Raw genomic sequence first — 22,477 nt, 5'->3', positions numbered from 1 at the left:
GTCAGGGCGCCCCACGCTCATGGATGACGTGATCGCATGGATGACGTGATCGCATGGATCATGTCATCCATGCGCATGGGGCGCTCTGACGTCATTCTGGAGCGCCCCGGGAGCCGCACGGACTGTAAGTATACCGCTCCCCCGCTCCCCACTACTACTATGGCAACCAGGACTTTAATAGCGTCCTGGGTGCCATAGTAACACTGAACGCATTTTGAAGACCGATTCGTCTTCAAATGCTTTCAGTTCACTTGCATTGTTACGGATCCGTCGAGCACCTCCGGCAAACGGAGTGCACGACGGATCCGGACAACGCAAGTGTGAAAGAGGCCTAACTGGAGGAGTATGGTCATCCTGAGCAGCAGTCAGTTGCCAGATAAGGGTACTTTCACACTTGCGTTTTTCTTTTCCGGCATAGAGTTTCGTCACAGGGGCTCTATACCGGAAAAGAACTGATCAGTTTTATCCCCATGCATTCTGAATGGAGAGTAATCCGTTCAGTTTGCATCAGGATGTCTTCAGTTCAGTTGTTTTGACTGATCAGGCAAAAGAGAAAACCGCAGCATGCTACGGTTTTCTCTCCGGCGAAAAAAACTGAAGACTGGCCTGAATGCCGGATCCGGCATTTTTTCCCATAGGAATGTATTAGCGCCGGATCCGTCCTTCCATTCAGAATACCGGAATGCCGGATCCGTCCTTCCGGCCTGCGCATGCGCAGACCGGTAAAAATGTGAAAAAATGTACAAGACGGATCCGTCTGTCCGCATGACAAGCGGAGAGACGGATCCGTCCTTGCAATGCATTTGTGAGACGGATCCGTCCAAATGCTTTCAGTCAGTGGCAGATCGGCGGATCACTCTGCCGCAAGTGTGAAAATAGCCTTAGAATGAGCAAACTTGTCCTGCTGATTGAGATAGCAGCAAGTATAATATACAGCCATGGCCCTGCTAAAACGGCTTGGTCACTTTCCAGCTACTTGTGACCAATGTGTATGTAAGATGACTATATGGCACTTATTAATATTATTTGCCGTTTGCTATATTTCATAAGTCATGTCCCCTTGGTGGCAAAGGTCCTGTCCATAAGATGGACGATGATGGAGGGTCATGTGAACAGACATATCACTCATACCTTATTAAATATAGAAAATGGTACAGAATTTCAACAAAAGCTATATTAGGTTACTTTCACACTAGCGTTAATATTTTCTGGTATTGAGATTGGTCACAAAGTCTCAATACCGGAAAAAAAACTCTTCAGTTTTGTCCGCATTCATTGTCAATGGGGACAAAACGTAACTGAACAGAACAGAATGCTCCAAAGCGCTTTCCGTTCTGTTCTCATACCGGAGAGCAAACCGCAGCATGCTGCCGTTTGATTTCCGTCATGGGATGCAGAGCAAGACAGATCCGTCATGACTCACAATACAAGTCAATGGGAACGGATCCATTTAACACTGACACTATCTGACACAATAGAAAACAGATCCGTCCCCCATTGACTTTCAATAGAGTTCATGACGGATCCGCCTTGGTTATGTTAAAGATAATTCAACCGGATCCGTTCATAACAGATGGTTGTTTTATCAGTAACGGAAGCGTTTTTGCTGGACCCTGCTGGATCCAGCAAAAACACTAGTGTGAAAGTAACCTTAGTATAGAGCCATATACAAACATAACTAGTCAACAGTTACAGCAGAGAAGTCAGAATATTGCAGTGTATTATTCTAGTGATCAGTCTGTAATAAGTTCAAGTCCTCTAGTGGTGCTTAAACAAAATGTGAAAAACATGGAAACACTACAAAATTGTGTTTTTCCCTTACATGTTACTTTAATTTGTAGAGATGAAAATATAAAAAAAATACATATAATTGTCAAAGCCAGGTTATTTTATTTAACCTGCATGATGAACAGCATAAAAGTAAAATGCCAAGTACACTTTGCTTGTACTGTAATATATCATATAAATGCCCAATCCTTTTTTCCTCATCATATTACAGTCATGAAGATCTGACAATGTGGTGATGCAGACTGGTGAAAGCCAACCTGTCCAATCCTTCCACTGGAAGAAGTGATATTACAATAGAGCACAGCCTATATGGTTGTGTGTATGACTGATTAGTGCCTATGGCCAGGGCCGTCTTTAATATTGATTGGACCCTGGGCAAGAATTTACTTGGGCCCTCTGGATCCCGCCTTCTCACACCCTAGCATGCAATAACGCCCTCCACGTTGTGCAACACTGGACTAGGAAATACCTCTAGTGGCCATCTGATGAGTGAGCACTAGAGGTGTTCCTTGGCAGTAATGTAAATACTGCCTTTTTTTCTGAAAAGGCAGTGTTTACATTAAAAAGCTTGCAGAGACATGCTATAGCCACCAGAACTACTACGTTTAGCTGTTGTGGTTCTGGTGACTATAGTATCCCTTAACCTCCATGGTGGTCCGGAAATGCGGATGCGGACAGCACACTGTGTGCTGTCTGCATCCATCCCTGCGCCGTTCAAATTAACTCATGGTGGTCCCAAGTGTGGCTCAGGGTTACCGCTGCTTGCAGTGTAATGTGACCCCGAGCCACACTCGGGATTACCGCTAAGGAGGTTAATATAGAGGGGGGAAAAAAGAATCAGCACAAAAGTATCAAATAAAATGGCTGTATCATTATTCTAAAAATTTAAAAAGCACAACTTCTGACACAAATATATAGTATTTTGCAGATTACTTTTTTTTTTTTTTACAATGTGCAGATAGTACTGTACTATTAACACCTCCATCCACCCCTCCATCCCCCTTCTCCCCCCCCCCCCCTTCTCCAACCACCCAGCACCCTTACTCACATACAGTAAAACATATAATATATCAATTTTTCCCCCCTATGTATATATAAAAAAATTTGCCCCTCTGTATATATATCATATATATACAGAGGGGGTAAAATAGAATACATACATAGGGGGAAAAATGGGTATATAATATATCAATTTTTCCCCCCACTGTATATATTCAATTTTCTGCCCCCAAAGCCACTGTACTTATTTGTTTGCACTTTTTTTTAATGATTTTTCCACCGGGGCTGGGCCCCTTGGAAGGATTTGCTCTTGCTGCCAGTGCCGTGACCTCCTGCCCTCATACAGCCGGCCGCAACCAGCACTGCCGAACCACTGATCATCACCTCAGATCCCCCCCCCCCCCACACCGGGCTGAAGCAGGAACAGTGTGCCAGGGCAGTGCCATACATTATTATTATAAAATAAAAATTCTACCTACTTGTTCCGCTCTGTACTAAGTTGCAGACTGCGGCGAGATTCAGTTAGGTGGCGCACAAATTGCAATCATGTTACCCTCCCAGTCCCAGCTGTGATCCCGCGAGGAAAAATAAATAAATAGTTCTATGTGTCAAAGTCGCAAACTAAGCAGCAGTCCTGGGAATAGGAGTCGATCCAACCTCCTTATCACATGCAATCAATAAACCAGAGTCCAGGTCCGCGCTTCAAAGGAGATATAGTTTGGAAACGCCTTGTTAAAGGAAAGCGCAGTTTAAATCGTATCCCACGCTGAAACTTCCCCACAGGCACACGCCACACTGCCGACCGAAACTTCACAGGACAGCGATAACCCTTCAAAAGATCAGCAACATAGTGCAGTACCCGTGAATATGTCAAAGAATAAAGGCTTTATTATACTCACAACAGCACCGCTAGAAATCAGCATATTAAATCATCTGAAATATCGCTGCCCGACCCGGGTTTCGCCCAAAGGCTGCGTCAGGGGCTGTACATAGGTAAGTGCTGGTTTCTATTTATGCATCCAGGCAAGTGCTTCCTTGTCAGGAATTAACCCTATCATGTCCAGCAAAGCACCTTATCAGGTCATTAACATCAGCAGTGATCCCATATTATTTCAAAGTATCCCACATAACAATGAAGGTACATACATATATAAAATACATATAAAAAAACACATCTATTCATAAATACATTCATAATAATACATCACTTCTATAAAAACCTTAACATATAAAATTCCATATCCAGGATAAAACAAGTATAATAAACATGCAAAAAAGACATTCTCATGGTAATCACAAACATAGAAAATCACAAACATAGAAAAATCACAAGCACAAGAAAAAGAACCAGGATATCTAATATATAAAAAATCGCATAAATTAAAAAAATAAAATAAAATAAAATATATATATATATAAAAATCCCTGAAATATTCTCATAGAGACCAAAAAAGGCTACATCGCTGCCCTAATATCCCACTCTATATTAAGCCCCTTGGGCTGGAGACAATCAATGTCAAAAATCCATTGCGCCTCTTTTTTATTAATCTGTTTGACTGGGTCGCCTCCTCTCCAGAATCTTGTCACTTTTTCCACCCCTAAAAATGTTAGACCTGTCGGGTTCTTTTGGTGAACATTTTTAAAATGTGCAGAAAACACTATGGGTTTCTAAACCTTTTTTAATATTTCTAATGTGTTCACCAATCCTAATTTTTAATTTACGCAGGGTCCTCCCCACATAATATAAGCCACAGGGACACTCCAGAACATATATGACCCCCGCTGTTTCACAGGACATATTCCCTTTGATTCTGAACTCATTTTTATCTGTCCCCACTATAACTTTATTGGCATTCCTGGTCTTTTTGTCCGCACTAGTTCTATTCTTACACCCACTGCAAAAACCGCACCATGTGAACCGGTCTGTAACAACATTGGGTTTGGACTGTTTTCCAATATAGCTGTGCACCATTTTATTCCTCAAACTAGGTGCTTTTCTAAAAATGAAAGGGGGGTGACTGGGTATAGAATCACCAATTACTGGATCATTTTTTAGTATGTCCCAATTTTTTTGGATAACTTTTTTTATTTGTGAGCAGAAAATGGAATAAGTGGTTATGAAAGCAAATTTATATTTATCTTCCTTAACCTCTGTTTTATTTTTTATCCTACTGACATCTTTGATACTTTTATTACCTTAACCTCTTCTCTCTGTTTGTCTAATAGCTCCGGAACATAGCCTTTTTCTTTAAATCTAGTCAATATTATATTACTTTGCTCTTCATAATCCTTTATATCAGTACAATTACGTCTAATCCGTTGAAATTGGCCCTTAGGGATGTTATTAATCCATGGATCATAATGGCAGCTACTTTTATCTATATAGCTGTTTCTATCAGTGGGTTTAAAATATGTGATAGTGTGGATCTTATCTTTATTCAAGGAAATCTCAAGATCTAAAAACTGAACTTTGTCTTTACTGATATTTTCCGTGAAAACAATGTTCCAGCTGTTATCATTTATATAAGACAAAAACTCTTTTATAGATGACTCATCCCCTTGCCATATACACAGGCAATCATCGATATATCTCTTCCATAAACAAAGAGTGCCTTTTATCATAGGGATGTAAGCCTTGGAATCGATATATTTATATTCCCAGTAAGCCATGAACAGGTTTGCAAAACTAGGTAAGAATTTCGCACCCATTGCAACTCCTGAAACCTGCACATAGAAATCTTCTCCATACCAGAAATAATTATGTTCCAAGCAATAGGTAATACAATCCAAAATAAAAACCCTCTGAATCTCCTTTATCTGCTCATCCTGATCCATAAAATACTTTACACTTTGTAAACCAATCTCAATAGGTATTATTGTGTATAGGGACGTGACGTCCACTGTCGTAAGGAAAGTATTGTCAGTCAATGCACTAAAATCCCGTAACAGGTCAAGCAATTGTCCCGTATCCTTAAGATAGGATTTGGTCTTGGGGACATACCTTTGCCCATGCGTGCGTCAAAGGTGTAATTCCAGCTACAATCCAGGAGATCGAAATAGACGTCCCGAGCACCCCGAAAAGGAAGCAAAAAGATGTAGGGGAAAAAGAGGGGTAAAAAGAAAAAATAAGCCCACTAGCGAAAAAGGGACGGGAGAAGATTTAGGAATATATAACCTCAGCTCCTATAGCCTGACGGACAATGAGAAGAAGGTCCTAAATAAGGGATTAAAATTCACTCCCACTTATAAAGGTAATAAGTTTGAAACTTATTTGGATGTCCATAGGTATATGAGGAAATTAAATTTATGTAAATACCTAATTAAAAATCCCATACAAAAACCTCTACTGGAGAATAGCCATATACACTCTAATCTCAGAAATAAATCCACATTTTTTACGATCAATAAAGATAATGACTGCCTAGATGCCTTTAAAAGAGGAGTTTTAAAAGGCCTTAAGAATATCCAGGTCACTAATACTAAACATAATCTCACTAGGAGTGACAAAGAAGCACTTAAGAATCTGGAGGAAAACAAAAATATAGTAATCAAACCGGCGGATAAGGGGGAGGTATAGTAGTGTTGAATAGAGATATCTATGAAAAACAAATGCAAAATATTTTAGGGAATCTCACTACATATGAAAAATTGAGATGTGATCCTGCAAATGAATATAGAAAACAACTACTGACTCTTTTGGATAGGGGCCTGAAACAAGGAGTTCTGAACAAAAAAGAGTTTGATTATTTGAACAACCAACATCCAAAAATCCCTGTTATATATTACCTCCCAAAAATCCGTAAAGATGCTAAAAATCCGCCAGGAAGGCCTATTGTATCTGGCGTGGACTCTACAGGGTGGGCCATTTATATGGATACACCTTAATAAAATGGAAATGGTTGGTCATATTAACTTCCTGTTTGTGGCACATTAGTATATGTGAGGGGGAAACTTTTCAAGATGGGTGGTGACCATGGCGGCCATTTTGAAGTCGGCCAGGCCATTTTGAATCCAACTTTTGTTTTTTCAATAGGAAGAGGGTCATGTGACACATCAAACTTATTGGGAATTTCACAAGAAAACCAATGGTGTGCTTGGTTTTAACGTAACTTTATTCTTTCATGAGTTATTTACAAGTTTCTGACCACTTATAAAATGTGTTCAATGTGCTGCCCATTGTGTTGGATTGTCAATGCAACCCTCTTCTCCCACTCTTCACACACTGATAGCAACACCGCAGGAGAAATGCTAGCACAGGCTTCCAATATCCATAGTTTCAGGTGCTGCACATCTCGTATCTTCACAGCATAGACGATTGTGTAGCACCTGAAACTACGGATACTGGAAGCCTGTGCTAGCATTTCTCCTGCGGTGTTGCTATCAGTGTGTGAAGAGTGGGAGAAAATGGTTGCATTGACAATCCAACACAATGGGCAGCACATTGAACACATTTTGTAAGTGGTCAGAAACTTGTAAATAACTCATGAAAGAATAAAGTTACGTTAAAACCAAGCACACCATTGTTTTTCTTGTGAAATTCCCAATAAGTTTGATGTGTCAAATGACCCTCTTCCTATTGAAAAAACAAAAGTTGGATTCAAAATGGCCGACTTCAAAATGGCCGCCATGGTCACCACCCATCTTGAAAAGTTTCCCCCCTCACATATACTAATGTGCCACAAACAGGAAGTTAATATCACCAACCATTTCCATTTTATTAAGGTGTATCCATATAAATGGCCCACCCTGTATTACTAGTAGAGTATCGGAATATGTGGATTCCTTTTTGCAAAGGTATGTCCCCAAGACCAAATCCTATCTTAAGGATACGGGACAATTGCTTGACCTGTTACGGGATTTTAGTGCATTGACTGACAATACTTTCCTTACGACAGTGGACGTCACGTCCCTATACACAATAATACCTATTGAGATTGGTTTACAAAGTGTAAAGTTTTTTATGGATCAGAATGAGCAGATAAAGGAGATTCAGAGGGTTTTTATTTTGGATTGTATTACCTATTGCTTGGAACATAATTATTTCTGGTATGGAGAAGATTTTTATGTGCAGGTTTCAGGAGTTGCAATGGGTGCGAAATTCGCACCTAGTTTTGCAAACCTGTTCATGGCTTACTGGGAATATAAATATATTGATTCCAAGGCTTACATCCCTATGATAAAAGGCACTCTTTGTTTATGGAAGAGATATATCGATGATTGCCTGTGTATATGGCAAGGGGATGAGTCATCTATAAAAGAGTTTTTGTCTTATATAAATGATAACAGCTGGAACATTGTTTTCACGGAAAATATCAGTAAAGACAAAGTTCAGTTTTTAGATCTTGAGATTTCCTTGAATAAAGATAAGATCCACACTATCACATATTTTAAACCCACTGATAGAAACAGCTATATAGATAAAAGTAGCTGCCATTATGATCCATGGATTAATAACATCCCTAAGGGCCAATTTCAACGGATTAGACTTAATTGTACTGATATAAAGGATTATGAAGAGCAATGTAATATAATATTGACTAGATTTAAAGAAAAAGGCTATGTTCCGGAGCTATTAGACAAACAGAGAGAAGAGGTTAAGGTAATAAAAGTATCAAAGATGTCAGTAGGATAAAAAATAAAACAGAGGTTAAGAAAGATAAATATAAATTTGCTTTCATGACCACTTATTCCATTTTCTGCTCACAAATAAAAAAAGTTATCCAAAAAAATTGGGACATACTAAAAAATGATCCAGTAATTGGTGATTCTATACCCAGTCACCCCCCTTTCATTTTTAGAAAAGCACCTAGTTTGAGGAATAAAATGGTGCACAGCTATATTGGAAAACAGTCCAAACCCAATGTTGTTACAGACCGGTTCACATGGTGCGGTTTTTGCAGTGGGTATAAGAATAGAACTAGTGCGGACAAATAGACCAGGGATGCCAATAAAGTTATAGTGGGGACAGATAAAAATGAGTTCAGAATCAAAGGGAATATGTCCTGTGAAACAGCGGGGGTCATATATGTTCTGGAGTGTCCCTGTGGCTTATATTATGTGGGGAGGACCCTGCGTAAATTAAAAATTAGGATTGGTGAACACATTAGAAATATTAAAAAAGGTTTAGAAACCCATAGTGTTTTCTGCACATTTTAAAAATGTTCACCAAAAGAACCCGACAGGTCTAACATTTTTAGGGGTGGAAAAAGTGACAAGATTCTGGAGAGGAGGCGACCCAGTCAAACAGATTAATAAAAAAGAGGCGCAATGGATTTTTCACATTGATTGTCTCCAGCCCAAGGGGCTTAATGTAGAGTGGGATATTTGGGCAGCGATGTAGCCTTTTTTGGGCTCTATGAGAATATTTCAGGGATTTTTATATATATATATTTTATTTTTATTTATTTTTTTAATTTATGCGATTTTTTATATATTAGATATCCTGGTTCTTTTTCTTGTGCTTGTGATTTTTCTATGTTTGTGATTTTCTATGTTTGTGATTACCATGAGAATGTCTTTTTTGCATGTTTATTATACTTGTTTTATCCTGGATATGGAATTTTATATGTTAAGGTTTTTATAGAAGTGATGTATTATTATGAATGTATTTATGAATAGATGTGTTTTTTTTATATGTATTTTATATATGTATGTACCTTCATTGTTATGTGGGATACTTTGAAATAATATGGGATCACTGCTGATGTTAATGACCTGATAAGGTGCTTTGCTGGACATGATAGGGTTAATTCCTGACAAGGAAGCACTTGCCTGGATGCATAAATAGACACCAGCACTTACCTATGTACAGCCCCTGACGAAGCCTTTGGGCGAAACCCGGGTCGGGCAGCGATATTTCAGATGATTTTATATGCTGATTTCTAGCGGTGCTGTTGTGAGTATAATAAAGCCTTTATTCTTTGACATATTCACGGGTACTGCACTATGTTGCTGATCTTTTGAAGGGTTACCGCTGTCCTGTGAAGTTTCGGTTGGCAGTGTGGCATGTGCCTGTGGGGAAGTTTCAGCGTGGGATACGATTTAAACTGCGCTTTCCTTTAACAAGGCGTTTCCAAACTATATCTCCTTTGAAGCGCGGACCTGGACTCTGTGATCCCGCGAGACCTTGGGTCTCGCGATGACAAGATAAGGAATAGAATTCAGCGCAGCCGCACTTCAAATACAGGGAGGGCCCGGCCACCGCACTTAAAAAAAAAAGCACTGGCGGGGCTACGGGCCCTCTTCCCGCTGGGCCCGACCTCGATCGTTACGCCACTGGAGTGGCCAGCAGGGCTCAAGAGGCAGCTGCCTTGGGCACCCCAGGAGCAACTGGGCCCGGGGCAGCTGCCTCTTTTGCCCCGCGTTAAAGATGGCCCTGCCTATGGCCTTCATATCTATATAAGTGGCCTTTAATTCCAACCTAGATTGCAGCTCCACATATTAAGATAAAAGGCAAGATGTCACATGTTGGATTTTATCTTCCATCCTTTCAGATCACCATTTAAATTAATACTGAGGGTACTCGCTCTGGTAGAAAGGATTAGCGGACGCAGTATAGAGGCAACAACAAGTTCTTTGGATCAAACAGTTCAGTGTTCTATTCACACTTTAGGCAAGTGACAAAACAAGCAGTCATATTCAAACAAAAAGTCACCTTGCTGTGTTGGTGGTAATTCACACCATGCGGCAATTCTGCCTCAAAGAGTCCTTGCTGATAGCAACACCAACCGTTTTTTTTGTGCCAAACAGGTAGCAAGCCTTCATCCAGACACAAGACCCATATCCCAACACAGAGACATGGCTTCTGAGCCCAGCTGCCTATTTAAGGACAGCTAGGTGCTGCCAAAACCCGGACCGGATTTTAAAATCCAGTCTGGTATTTGACCTCACATGGCTGTAAATTAGCCCAGCAACACATGCTGGGAGGAAAATACCCATTTTCCCAGACCAAACCTCTCACTGTGTCACAATACCTACCTGTAGAGCTGGTGTAGGATTAGCTTTTAGTGTATTGGCAGTCATCTACAGATGGCTGCAACACTAGTCCGTGGAAAGAGGAAACCAAGCACTGGCATCCGAAATGATGCTACAACTTCTATTTAATAGCAACACAAGTAAAATAAAAATAAATACGCAGATTATACATTGTAACTAATCTTTTTTCCATTAACCACTTTAACCCCAGGCCTGTTTTCACCTTCCTGCCCAGGCCATTTTTTGCAAATCTGACATGTGTCACTTTATGTGGTAATAACTTTATAACGCTTTTACTTATACAGGCCATTCTGACATTGTTTTCTCGTCACATATCGTACTTCATGACAGTGGTAAAAATGAGTTTAAAAAATCATTTTTATTCATAAAAAAATACCAAATTTACCAAAAATTTCCAAATTTCCAAATTTCCAAATTTTAATTTCTCTACTTCTATAATAGATAGTAATACCTCCAAAAATAGCAATTACTTTACATTCCCCATATGTCTACTTCATGTTTGGATCATTTTGAAAATTACATTTTATTTTTTGGGGATGTTAGAAGGCTTAGAAGTTTGGAAGCAAATCTTGAAATTCTTCGGGAAAATTTCCAAAACCCACTTTTTAAGGACCAGTTCAGGTCTGAAGTCACGTTGTGAGGCTTACATAATAGATATTACCCAAAAACTACACCCTCAAGGTATACAAAACTGATTTTACAAACTTTGTTAACCCTTTAGGTGTTCCACAAGAATTAATGGAAAATGGAGATGAAATTTCAGAATTTAACTTTTTGGGCAGATTTTACATTTTAATCCATTTTTTCCAGTAGCAAAGCAAGAGTTAACAGCCAAATAAAACTCAATATTTATTACCCTGATTCTGTGGTTTACAGAAACACCCCACATGTGATCGTAAACTGCTGTACGGGCACACGGCAGGGCGCAGTAGGAAAGGAACGCCATATGGTTTTGGAAGGCAGATTTAGCTGAACTGGTTTTTATTTCTCATTTAGGTTTTATTAGGATTTTCCAACATAACACATTAGAACAGTTTCAAAGTCATGTGACATGAACACTTCAGTTATGGTACTTATATAGTTGTAAAGGGTATATACAACCCGGTATCGAACAATATGAACCATGGAACAACATGGAGTTAAATGCCCTAAGTGGACATGAAACTAACGAGAAGAGACATACAAATAAGACAATAGACAATGGGAGAGGGGAAAGGGAAGGAGGGAAATGGAAAGAAGGCTGCAATTAACCATGGGGAGTCTAGACTTGTGCATTCCGAAATGAGTTTGAGGAATGGAAGGCTTCCCAGGGGCCCCACGTTTTCACATATCGTGAGGTGTCTGAGGGCGTAATACTGATGAGGTCTTCCAATCTCTGATATAGGGCGATTTCATCAAACCACTCCTCCAATGCCTAGGAATCACCGCTTTCGCCGCTTGCACCATATATTTTAAGAGGGATTTCTTATATGCTGGGACATCCAGGCCACAGTTGAACAGTAGTAAGGCATCTGGGGAATTCTGAATGGGGACGCCTGTGACTTCCTTGATTGTTTTATGTACAAAGTTCCAGAAAGGGCGCAAGCCGCTACAATTCCACCAAACGTGGATCATCGTGCCCTCCTCCGTAAGATATCTCCAACAACGATCCGACACTGTCGGGAACCATTTATGGAGTAACGCTGGCACTCTATACCATCTAGATACAATTTTATAGCTCGTTTCTTGAGCTTTGGTAGAAATTGTGGATTTATGAGATAGTAGGAAGCATTTGTTCCATTGAGCTGGGGTATAGTGGTTACCCAGATCCCGCTCCCAGGCCTGACAATACGGAGGAAGGCACGAGTAACTCCGGTGTATCAGTAGCCTGTACACGGAGGATATGGGATGTAGGACCGCTGAGAGAGAGACACACATCTGCTCAAACTCAGTGAGTTTTCGGGTCAGGGTGTGAGTCTTGTTTAAAGAGAAGTAGAAATGCTGGAGTTGCAGATATTCAAAGGAGTTACGGGCTAATGGGGTCTCAAGTATTTGGGACAGAGTTTTCAGTGCGGAGCCTGAGAGAACATGCCAGAACCTGATCGGGCGGGTTCTCGTGCCCTGGAGGGAGGGTCGGTATGAATGTCCTGGAGGAAATCTGGAGTGGTCAGTTACCGGTACCAAAGGGCCTTTGGGGTCAATCAGTGAAGTAGGTCGACCTATGGATGCTAAGATTGCGAGGGTGTGGTGGGTGCCAAAGGACAGTTGCGATGGTGTAGGGCGCGGAGAGCCCACCAGCCATGGGAAGGCTATTACGAAACACGATGAGGATTCCCGTGCAATTTTCACCCAGGATTTGATAGTGTCAGTATGTGTCATGTCCAATAATCGAGCATAAGCAGTAGAGTGGTAATAAAGTCGACAGTCTGGGAGACCCATCCCTCCAGCTTCCTTAGTGCGGGTCATTATTTCCCATTTTAATCGCGGCCGAGAGGGTGCCCACACAAATTGCGTGAAACATCTACGAAGTTGAGACCAGAATGTGGATGGGATGGTTTGTAAGAGGTAGAATAGTTTTGGTAACAGGGTCATTTTTAAAATACTAATCCTACCAAACCAAGAGAAATCTCCTTTGCGCCAACCATCTAGATCTTTTTGGAACTGTTGGAGGAGAGGTGCCAAGTTTAGTTTGTGGAGCCGTGAAAGATCAGTGGTTATTTTTATTCCAAGATATGTTATTCCATTTGGTGGCCAAGCGAAGGGAAACGAGGCTTTAAGGGAGGAGGTCAGAATGTCTGGTAAGGAGACGTTTAGGGCCTCTGATTTGGAAATATTAATTTTAAAATTGGACCAAGCGCCAAAGAGAGATATCTCCTGAAGCAAAGATGGCAAAGAAATTTGTGGATTGGTTATGTAGAGAAGGAGATCATTGGCAAACGCCGCACATTTATATTCTTGCGATCTAATCTTTATTCCTGAGATATCTGGATTGGCACGAATGGAGGCCAGTAGGTGCTCCATGACCAAGATATATAGCAAGGGGGATAGTGGGCATCCCTGCCGTGTCCCATTGTGGATTGGGAAGGGAGAAGGGAAGCACCATTAATTTTAACTCGAGCGGTGGGGTGTTGGTATAGTGTTAGGATCTTTGACAGGAATATCGGGCCTATACCTATGTGTGAAAGAACGGCATGGATGGCGTGCCAAGATATCCGGTCAAAGGCCTTTTCTGCATCTAAGGAAAGAATCATGAGGGGGATCTTTTTTGATTTAGCATAATGGATAATGTCCAGGGTTTTGAGAGCCTCCCTCCCCGGCACAAACCCAACCTGGTCATTGCAGATCAATGAAGGTAGGTAAGTATTCAATCTATTCGCCATTAATTTGGAAAAGATCTTAAAGAGGACCTTTCACCAGAATAAAACATCTAAACTAACTATACAGCCATGTAGAGCGGCTCCCAGGGATCTCCCTGCACTTACTGTTATACCTGGGCGCCGCTCCGTTCGCCCGGTATAGCCTCCGGTATCTTCATAGTTAGGCTCCACCCAGGGGAACCTGACAGCGTCTCTTTCTCCTATGCTGTAGCGCTGGCCAATCGCAGCGCTCAGCTCATAGCCTGAGAGGGTTTTTTTTCTCTCAGGCTATGAGCTGAGCGCTGCGATTGGCCAGTGCTACAGCATGGGAGAATGAGACGCCGTCAGGTTCCCCTGGGTGGAGCTGGAGGCTATAACGGGAGAACGGAGCGGCGCCCAGGTATAACAGTAAGTGCAGGGGGATCCCTGGGCGCCACTCTACATGGCTGTATAGTTAGTTTAGATGTTTTATTCTGGTGAAAGGTCCTCTTTAAGAATAAGATCTACATTCAAGAGGGAGATAGGACAGTAACTAGCACAGAGGTGCGGGTCCTTTCCCGGTTTCGGGATGACAGTGATATGGGCCTCAGTGGCCTGCGCCGGGAAGGGAATCCCAGGAGACACCGCATTGAAGACCTGGAGCAGAATAGGAGAAAGAGTAGAAGTGAAAAACTTGTAGAATCTAGCTGTGAACCCATCGGGGCCAGGACTTTTGCCACCTGGTAGAGACTTGAGAACTATTTGGAGTTCAGTGTCCGTGAATGGGGTCTCCAAACTGCAAGAGTCAGGTGTAGATAATTTGGGAAGTAGAAGAGAGGGATCGGGGGATTTACCCATTCTTTGTAAAGATGTTTGCGGTAAGTCATAGACCTGTGAGTAAAAGGAATGGAAGGTGGCCGCAATGTCCGTGGTGATGTGTACCATACGGTCCTGAGAATTTTTGACAGCGGGAATGTGGGAGGAGGCTAGTTTTTCCCGTAGAGCTCTTGCCAACATACGTCAACTTTTGTTTCCATATTTATAGAATTTACTGCATATTTGTATCATGCATTTATAGGATGCCTCCAAAAGGTGTTTGACTTCCATGCGCGTATTCTGGAGGTCATGAAGAGTTTGCAGGGTAAGTGCTCGTTTGTGGGCAAATTATAGGGAAGTAACTCTTTGCAGTGCGAGTTTAAGGGAATGGGCTTTCTCCTTCTTGAGCCATGTTTAATGAGAACACCTCGGAGAACACATTTCAGGGCCTCCCACTGGACCGGCAGCGGGGTGGTATCCTCTTTGTGATCTGACAAAAAGTTTGTTATACAGCTTGTAAGGTCAGCAGCACACCCCGTGTCAAGAAGGAGAGTTTCATTCAACCGCCACATCCATTCCTGTCTGGTAAGAAAGAGGAGATTCAGGGAGCAGTATATAGGGACATGGTCTGACCAGATTGTTTCCTATTTGTGTGGAATCCAGCCAGGATAAGGCCGGTTGCTGAATAAGGATGTGGTCAATACGGCTATAAGAGTCATGAGGGGCAGAGTAAAAGGTGTAATCTTTGTCAGCTGGATGTTGGAGACGCCAGGGGTCTCGTAATTGCAGTTGAAGTAGTGCCCGTTTGACCTTTTTAATAGTGGAGTATGTGAGGGAAGCGCGCCCAGTTGAGTTGTCAAGTGTAGGGTCAAGGGTCAGGTTAAGGTCACCACAAAGTATAATAGTCCCCCGAATCAGAGGTGTGATTTTGTCAATTAGGTCTACGATGAAGGATGCTTGGTTCTGGTTGGGGACGTACACGTTAAGGAAGGTGAATTCTTGTCCCCCAATAAGTAGTACAAGGACCAGGTATCTTGCTTCCGGATCGACAGTACATCCCAGCACCTGGTGAGGTAAAGACTTGTGGATAGCTATGGCGACTCCTTTTGTCTTGTTCACCGAATTGTTTGCAAATGAGGCAACCTTCAATGTTGCCATTACTGCGGGGAGAGGAAACCCAAGAACAGGTTTACAAACCCAAGAACAGGTTTCCTAAGACTGAAGTAATTCGTTAACTTACACCTTGAAGCTATGGAAGAAATTCCCCCAATTCTTACATATATCGTACATATATATATATCACACATCTAATTATTAAAACCCACGCAATTTTAAGACATATCATATATAATCTAAAATCCATATATATGAGGATTAATATAAACCTTACAATGAATAATAAAATTATATTCTTTCTATTTACTGAGAATCACCAACACTCAGCACATTCCTACTCCAATGTCTTATCTGGGTAAATACATTTTATTAGACCCGTCTAAATTTCTTCTCACACAAGAGCAGACTATGCAAACCCTCCTAATTTTAGAAAGTATTTACACATATCTAATCTCCAGGGTTTGAACTTATATTAATCTCTTGAATAAGACAAAAAAAAAAAAAAAAGGCTTTTCTTAATGTTCCTATTCATATACCTGTATAGGCTTTATATTATGGACTCTTTTTATACCCAATAGTTCTGACACACTTGAATGGAACTGAGTTGCACATAGGCCATGTGACCGATGAATATGATGTCACTGGCCTAGGAAGAGGCCACGATTATTTAAAACATCTTATGTTCAGGAGTGCTGGGACTTGGGCCATCACCGATCTGACATTGATGACCTAATCTGTGGATAGGTCATCAATATCAAACTCTAGGAAAACCCCTACAAGATCATTGGCCCTCCAACACACAATAAGTTCTATAAATGAAACAATGATTGGGACTTCTGCTACAGATTTTGCATTAGTGCGCAAAAGCTGATCATAGTATGTGATATGGTGTTGCCACGGAGGTAAGGCATTCAGTTATGTAGCTGATACCTAAAAAAAAAATAGATAGCGGCATATTATTTCAGGAGATCGTACAAACTACTGTAAAACATGTTTTGTACAAATGGCTAGGAATAATTATTTCTCTGGTATAATATTATGAATTGACTACAAGTAAAGGTCAGCGGCAATGGAAGTAATGGAATGTATAATTGGTCCATGTATGGATTTAGAATGAAAAGGTCAGTTACATCCCTCCAACTGGAAACTACGACATTAATGCTTTAAGCTTCATTCATTCATGAAAAGACAGTAAGGAAAATGCAAAATCAACATTTACAGATGAGTTTTAATTATCAATGTAATAGGCATTTCTGCTGGTAATAGATTTTCCAGACTTTTCATATCTCTCATGGCCTGACTTATGACAACCTTGAAGGACAAAGCTTTATGAGATGTGAAGTCCTCGATGTTGTACAAATTACTTGAAATCAATATCAATGAGACCACTGATGTTATAAATGATGAAATTGAGTTCAGGTTGTGAAAGTTTCAAACTCTGATGATTTATTTTTATATTCTTGCTCTATCTTTTAAATCAGGAACAAGAAACCATGCAATGGAGATTATATTAGCCTATAATACAGGCTGAAAGCAAATGAGTAGTATATAGATTACAAGAAAGACATAGATTGAAAATCTAATTTTGCGGTCCAACCAACTAGTCTTTTTTATTTTCACCATTATCATTTGCCTTTTTTTGTCTGCTTTGTTAACCCTCAGTTATTTGCTAACTGGTGCAATTTTTTTTATCAGTTTCTGTTCTTCACAGTTTTCAAGACCGTAGTCATTGAATGTGAGCCATCATTGTTTAAAAACAAAAATCTAAGTAAGAACTACTGGGCACCATGGGCGTCCGCAGGGGGCGCAAGGGGCGGCAAGTGCCCCCTCTGGGGCCCTGGAAATCTGTGACTGAGTTCTGCCTCTGCTCTGCAGCACTGGTGGATCCAGGGGGGCGGCGGCGGGGCACAGGGAGATGAACGCTTCCATTGTGGAAGCGTTCATCTCCATAGTCATCTGTATCGCCGTCCTCAGGACAGCGATATAGATGACTGTGCTGAGGCAGGGGAGGGAGAGGCGTGTCCCTTTCCCTTCCTCTGATAGGCTGCAGGCACTAGGGCGGCAGCCTATCAGAGGCCGACGCAGGCGGCGCGATGATGTCATCGCGCAGCTTGAGCCGTACAGCGCGGGACACAGGCCGGAAGAGGCCTGCATCACATCGCTGCCAAGGAGGTAAGTATAAGTGTTTATTTTTTTGGTGTACAATACTGGTGGCTACTGCCACATAATGGGGGTCTCTGGCTACTGGCACATAATGGGGGGCTCTGGCTACTGGCACATAATGGGGGTCTCTGGCTACTGGCACATAATGGGGGCTCTGACTACTGGCACATAATGGGGGGTTCTGGCTACTGGCACATAATTGGGGTCTCTGGCTACTGGTACATAATGGGGGTCTCTGGCTACTGGCACATAATAGGGGGGCTGTCATTACTGGCACATAATGGGGGGCTGTTATTACTGGCACATGATGGGGGGGCTGTTATTACTGGCACATGATAAGGGGGGCTGTTATTACTGGCACATTATTGGGGGCACTATAGGGGCATCTACTGAGGCCACAAAGAAGGGGTGTTTTATATGGGGGGCTCTGTACAGTAGAATTTTATACTGGGACACATTATGGTGGGTACTATGAGGAAGGGGGGAGAGGAGTACTATGGGGACATCTACGGGGGGCACTAAGAAGGGGTATTTTATACTTGCAAGTTATGGGGGACACTGAGGGCATCTACTGGGGCATTTTATACTGGTACATTATGGGGGGCACTAGGAGGAAGGGGGGAGAGGAGCACTATGGAGGCATTTACCGGGGGCACTATATAGGGGTATTTTATACTGGCACATTATGGGGGCACTATGGGGACATTAGCTCAACTGGGGGAATTACAAGGGGGTATTTTTTGCACTGTCACATTATAAGGAGAATTATTTCTACTGTGGGGCATTATGGTGGGCTTAATTACTCCCACATGGTATGACCCCCTAGTAGCAGCACCATCCTCTACCTGCTCTGCTATTCCTCTGCCCTTTCTCCAAATCCTTATTATGAAATCTTTCTCATTAGGATAAAACACAACATCAGCTCCGCTGAGCCCCCCAGCCAAGTGTTGAAGTGGTGTCCGAGATCCCCAAGGGCCAAGCCAAGTAATTGTAAGTTTTCATGTGAAATATGTTTGTTATACACATATAGCCTACACTGTGCCACACAATATACAGTATACCGCTACACTGTGTAGTCTGTTCTATAAGCACCATTGTTTTGTGGCGGCGGACAGAAAATAATCTGGAAGTGCCTCTCCCGAGACCAGGCTCTGGATCCGACACTGCATAGCTCATGCGTTATTATACTTTGTGATAATGAATATGCCCCTCCCCTTCATTACATTCTGAGAAACAAGCAGAGCATGGATGTCAATAAAATTATGCCCCCCCTTGGAAAAATTTCTGTGGACGCCCATGCTGGGCACTCTGCTTGGGAGGAAGAAATATGCATCACCCTTACCATAGAGCAATGGCATAGATCCTTATTATTTACTCATAAATCGTCAGTGTCGTGTAGGCTACAGAACCTTAATTACTAGATACTGACTCGATGGTATAGGATGCCAGTGAAGCTTCACCAGTTTTATCCTTCTGTATCTGACATCTTTTCGCGTTGTTCAAAAAAAACTCTCCTTCTCCCTGGCCTGGCTGTGACACTCTGGGCTGCGATTGGACAGCGCTACAGCCAGGGAGAAGGAACACCCATTGAGAAAAAGGGAAGTCTCCTCCCTGCTCCGATAGTAGTAATTATCATACAACACGGGAGACGGTAACGGGGGCCACAGCGGGCGAACGGAGCGGCACCCAGATATAATAGTAAGTGCAGGAAGATCCCTGGGAGCCGCTCTACATGTCCTGCTACTTAGTTAACAAAGTCAGGACCCATGGAAGGTCCTCTTTAATACAGTTTTTCAGGCCAGGCCCCTTCACATACAGTTCGGCGCTGGCGACTTTGGGGGCCCGGCCTGTCCATCATCATCCTTCCATCGTCTATCCATGTCTGTGCCCGCTGCCTGTGTGCCCCCCTTGGCTGCGCCTCCCTGGCCCCTGTCTGCACCTCCCCGGCCCCTGTCTGCACCCCTGGGCCCTGGCCCTTATCTCCCCCCCCCGGCCCTTGTCTGCGCCCCTGACCCCTGTCTGCGCCTCCCTGGCCCTTGCCTCTACCCCCTTGGCCCCTGTGTGCGCCACCCTGGTCCTTTATGTGCCCCCCTGGCCCCTGTCTGCACCTCCCTGGCCCCTGCCTGCACCCTTGGGCCCTGGCCCTTATGTGTGCCCCCTCCCTGACCCTTGTCTGCGCCCCTGGCCCTTATCTGTGCTCCCCCTAGCCCTTGTCTGCGCACCTGGCCCTTATCTGTGCCCCCATGGCCTTTGTCTGCGCCCCTGGCCCCTGTGTGCACCTCCCTGGCCCTTGTCTGTTCCCCCTTGGCCCCTGTGTGAGCCAACCTGGCCCTTTCTGTGCCCCCCTGTCCCCTGTCTGGACCTCCCTGGCCCCTGCCTGCACCCTTGGGCCCTGGCCCTTATCTGTGCCCCCTCCCTGACCCTTGTCTTCCCCCTGGCCCTTATCTGTGCCCCCTGGCCCTTTTCTGCACCCCTGGCCCTTATCTGTGACCACCCTGGCCTTTGTCTGCGCCCCTGGCCCCTGTGTGCGCCTCCCTGACCCTGTCTGTGTCCCCCTGCTTGCTGTTCTGCCATCTACTACTGATTATTTTGGTACTCTTATATATGTGCCATAATAAGCACTAGTACATGGCGGAACAGTGGACAGAAAGGGGAGGCTGCCATGTACTGCAAGCTATAGACAGTATCACCCCCCTTCCCAATATTTTATATAAAGATAAATAAACAAAAAAAAATAGTCTTCACTATTAAAATATAAAAATACTAAAAACACACACGCACCAAACAAAAAAAATATTGAATAAGGGCCCATGCACACGACCATATGCCCTCTGAGACATTCGGTCCTTGAGCAGGCCATATGTCTTGGAGCGGCATTGATTGTGTCCACGGGAGCGCACAGCTTCATAGATTACTAAAACGTATGATCATGGGACAGTAGTCTCGCGTGCAGCAAACGCGCACATAACCTATGATGCTGGGAGCTCCTGTGCACACAATCAAAGCCGCTCCGAGACATATTGCTCGCTCACGGACTGTATGTCTCAGAGGGCCCTAACAATGCTAAAAAAAAATTGCACGCACCCCAAGATGGTACTAATAAATACTACAGTTCACCCACAAAAAAGCCCTTATAAAGAAATATTAAAAAGTTATGGCTGTCAGAAAAGGATGATGCAAAGAAAAAACTTTTTTTCTAAAAGGGTTTATTTTAACCCCTTCTACCCCTTTTCTTCCTTATGCATTTTTGTTTTGTGCTCTCCGCCTTCCCAGAGCCTTCCCAGAGCCTTCACTTTTTTTTATGTTTCCGTTCACATAGCTGTATGAGGGCTTGTCTTTAGCAGGACAAGTTGTACTTTCCCACGCAAGCATTTAATATTGCATAAAATGTAGTGGGAAGTAGTAAAAAATTCCAACTTTGCCACAGTTTTACAGGGTTTTTCTTTTCACTTGTGATCTTTATTCTCCAGGTTAGTATAAATCTGGCGGATACCACATATGTATAGTTTTGATACTGGATTTTTTTTTTTGCCATTTTCGGACCCCTATAAGCTTTTTGTAGTTAACTAGCATTGGAGTCTATAATGATTTTACTAGTTTCCTATAGAGCCCGGCTACAGACAGGGGCTCCGTAGGAAAAACTGTGCAGCAGCCTCCTGTTATTCACTATGACAGGGGCTGCCGTACACAAACTCTGGCTCCTCTGATCGCCACACGGTTGATCCGGAGCATTACCAGAAACGTGTATTGAAAAAAAGGACTATGTAAATTAAAAAGTTCCTGATCTTGGAGGCAAAGGAGGAAATAAAAAAATAAAAATTAAGTATTAAAGGGGTTGTGTAATTTTAGACATTGATGGCATGTTGCTCCAAAATGCCACAAATGTCAGTTAGGTGCAGGTCCCACCTGTAGGGCCCACACTTAACTCTATAATGAAACACCAAAACTGAATATAGCCAAGCGCACTGCTCAGGTCACGTCTAGGATTCTATGACTTTCTTACCCTCATCTTACATTTTCTACCTCTTGGGCTAATAGTATATTACAGAGGATTTTTTTTTACCTTCTAGATTACATTGCTTGGAGCAGTGCGTCGGCAGAACTTGAAGAGGAGAAGAGCACGTCAGTGAAGACTGCAGTCCAATGAGAAAGATCCCAACAAGAGTGAGTAAGCCTGGCTTCAATGCTGTGGACCCAAGTGTATCCTTCGAAGCCTCTACATCTTAGTAAAATTAGAGGAGGAGAAGGATGGACTTCTGTGGCATCCGGCACTAGGCGCCAAGCTA

The sequence above is a fragment of the Bufo bufo genome, chromosome 4 (assembly GCF_905171765.1).
Source record: "Bufo bufo chromosome 4, aBufBuf1.1, whole genome shotgun sequence".
Taxonomy (NCBI): Eukaryota; Metazoa; Chordata; class Amphibia; order Anura; family Bufonidae; genus Bufo; species Bufo bufo.
The sequence above is the reverse complement of the archived record's forward strand: the minus strand, read 5'-3'. Positions refer to the sequence as shown.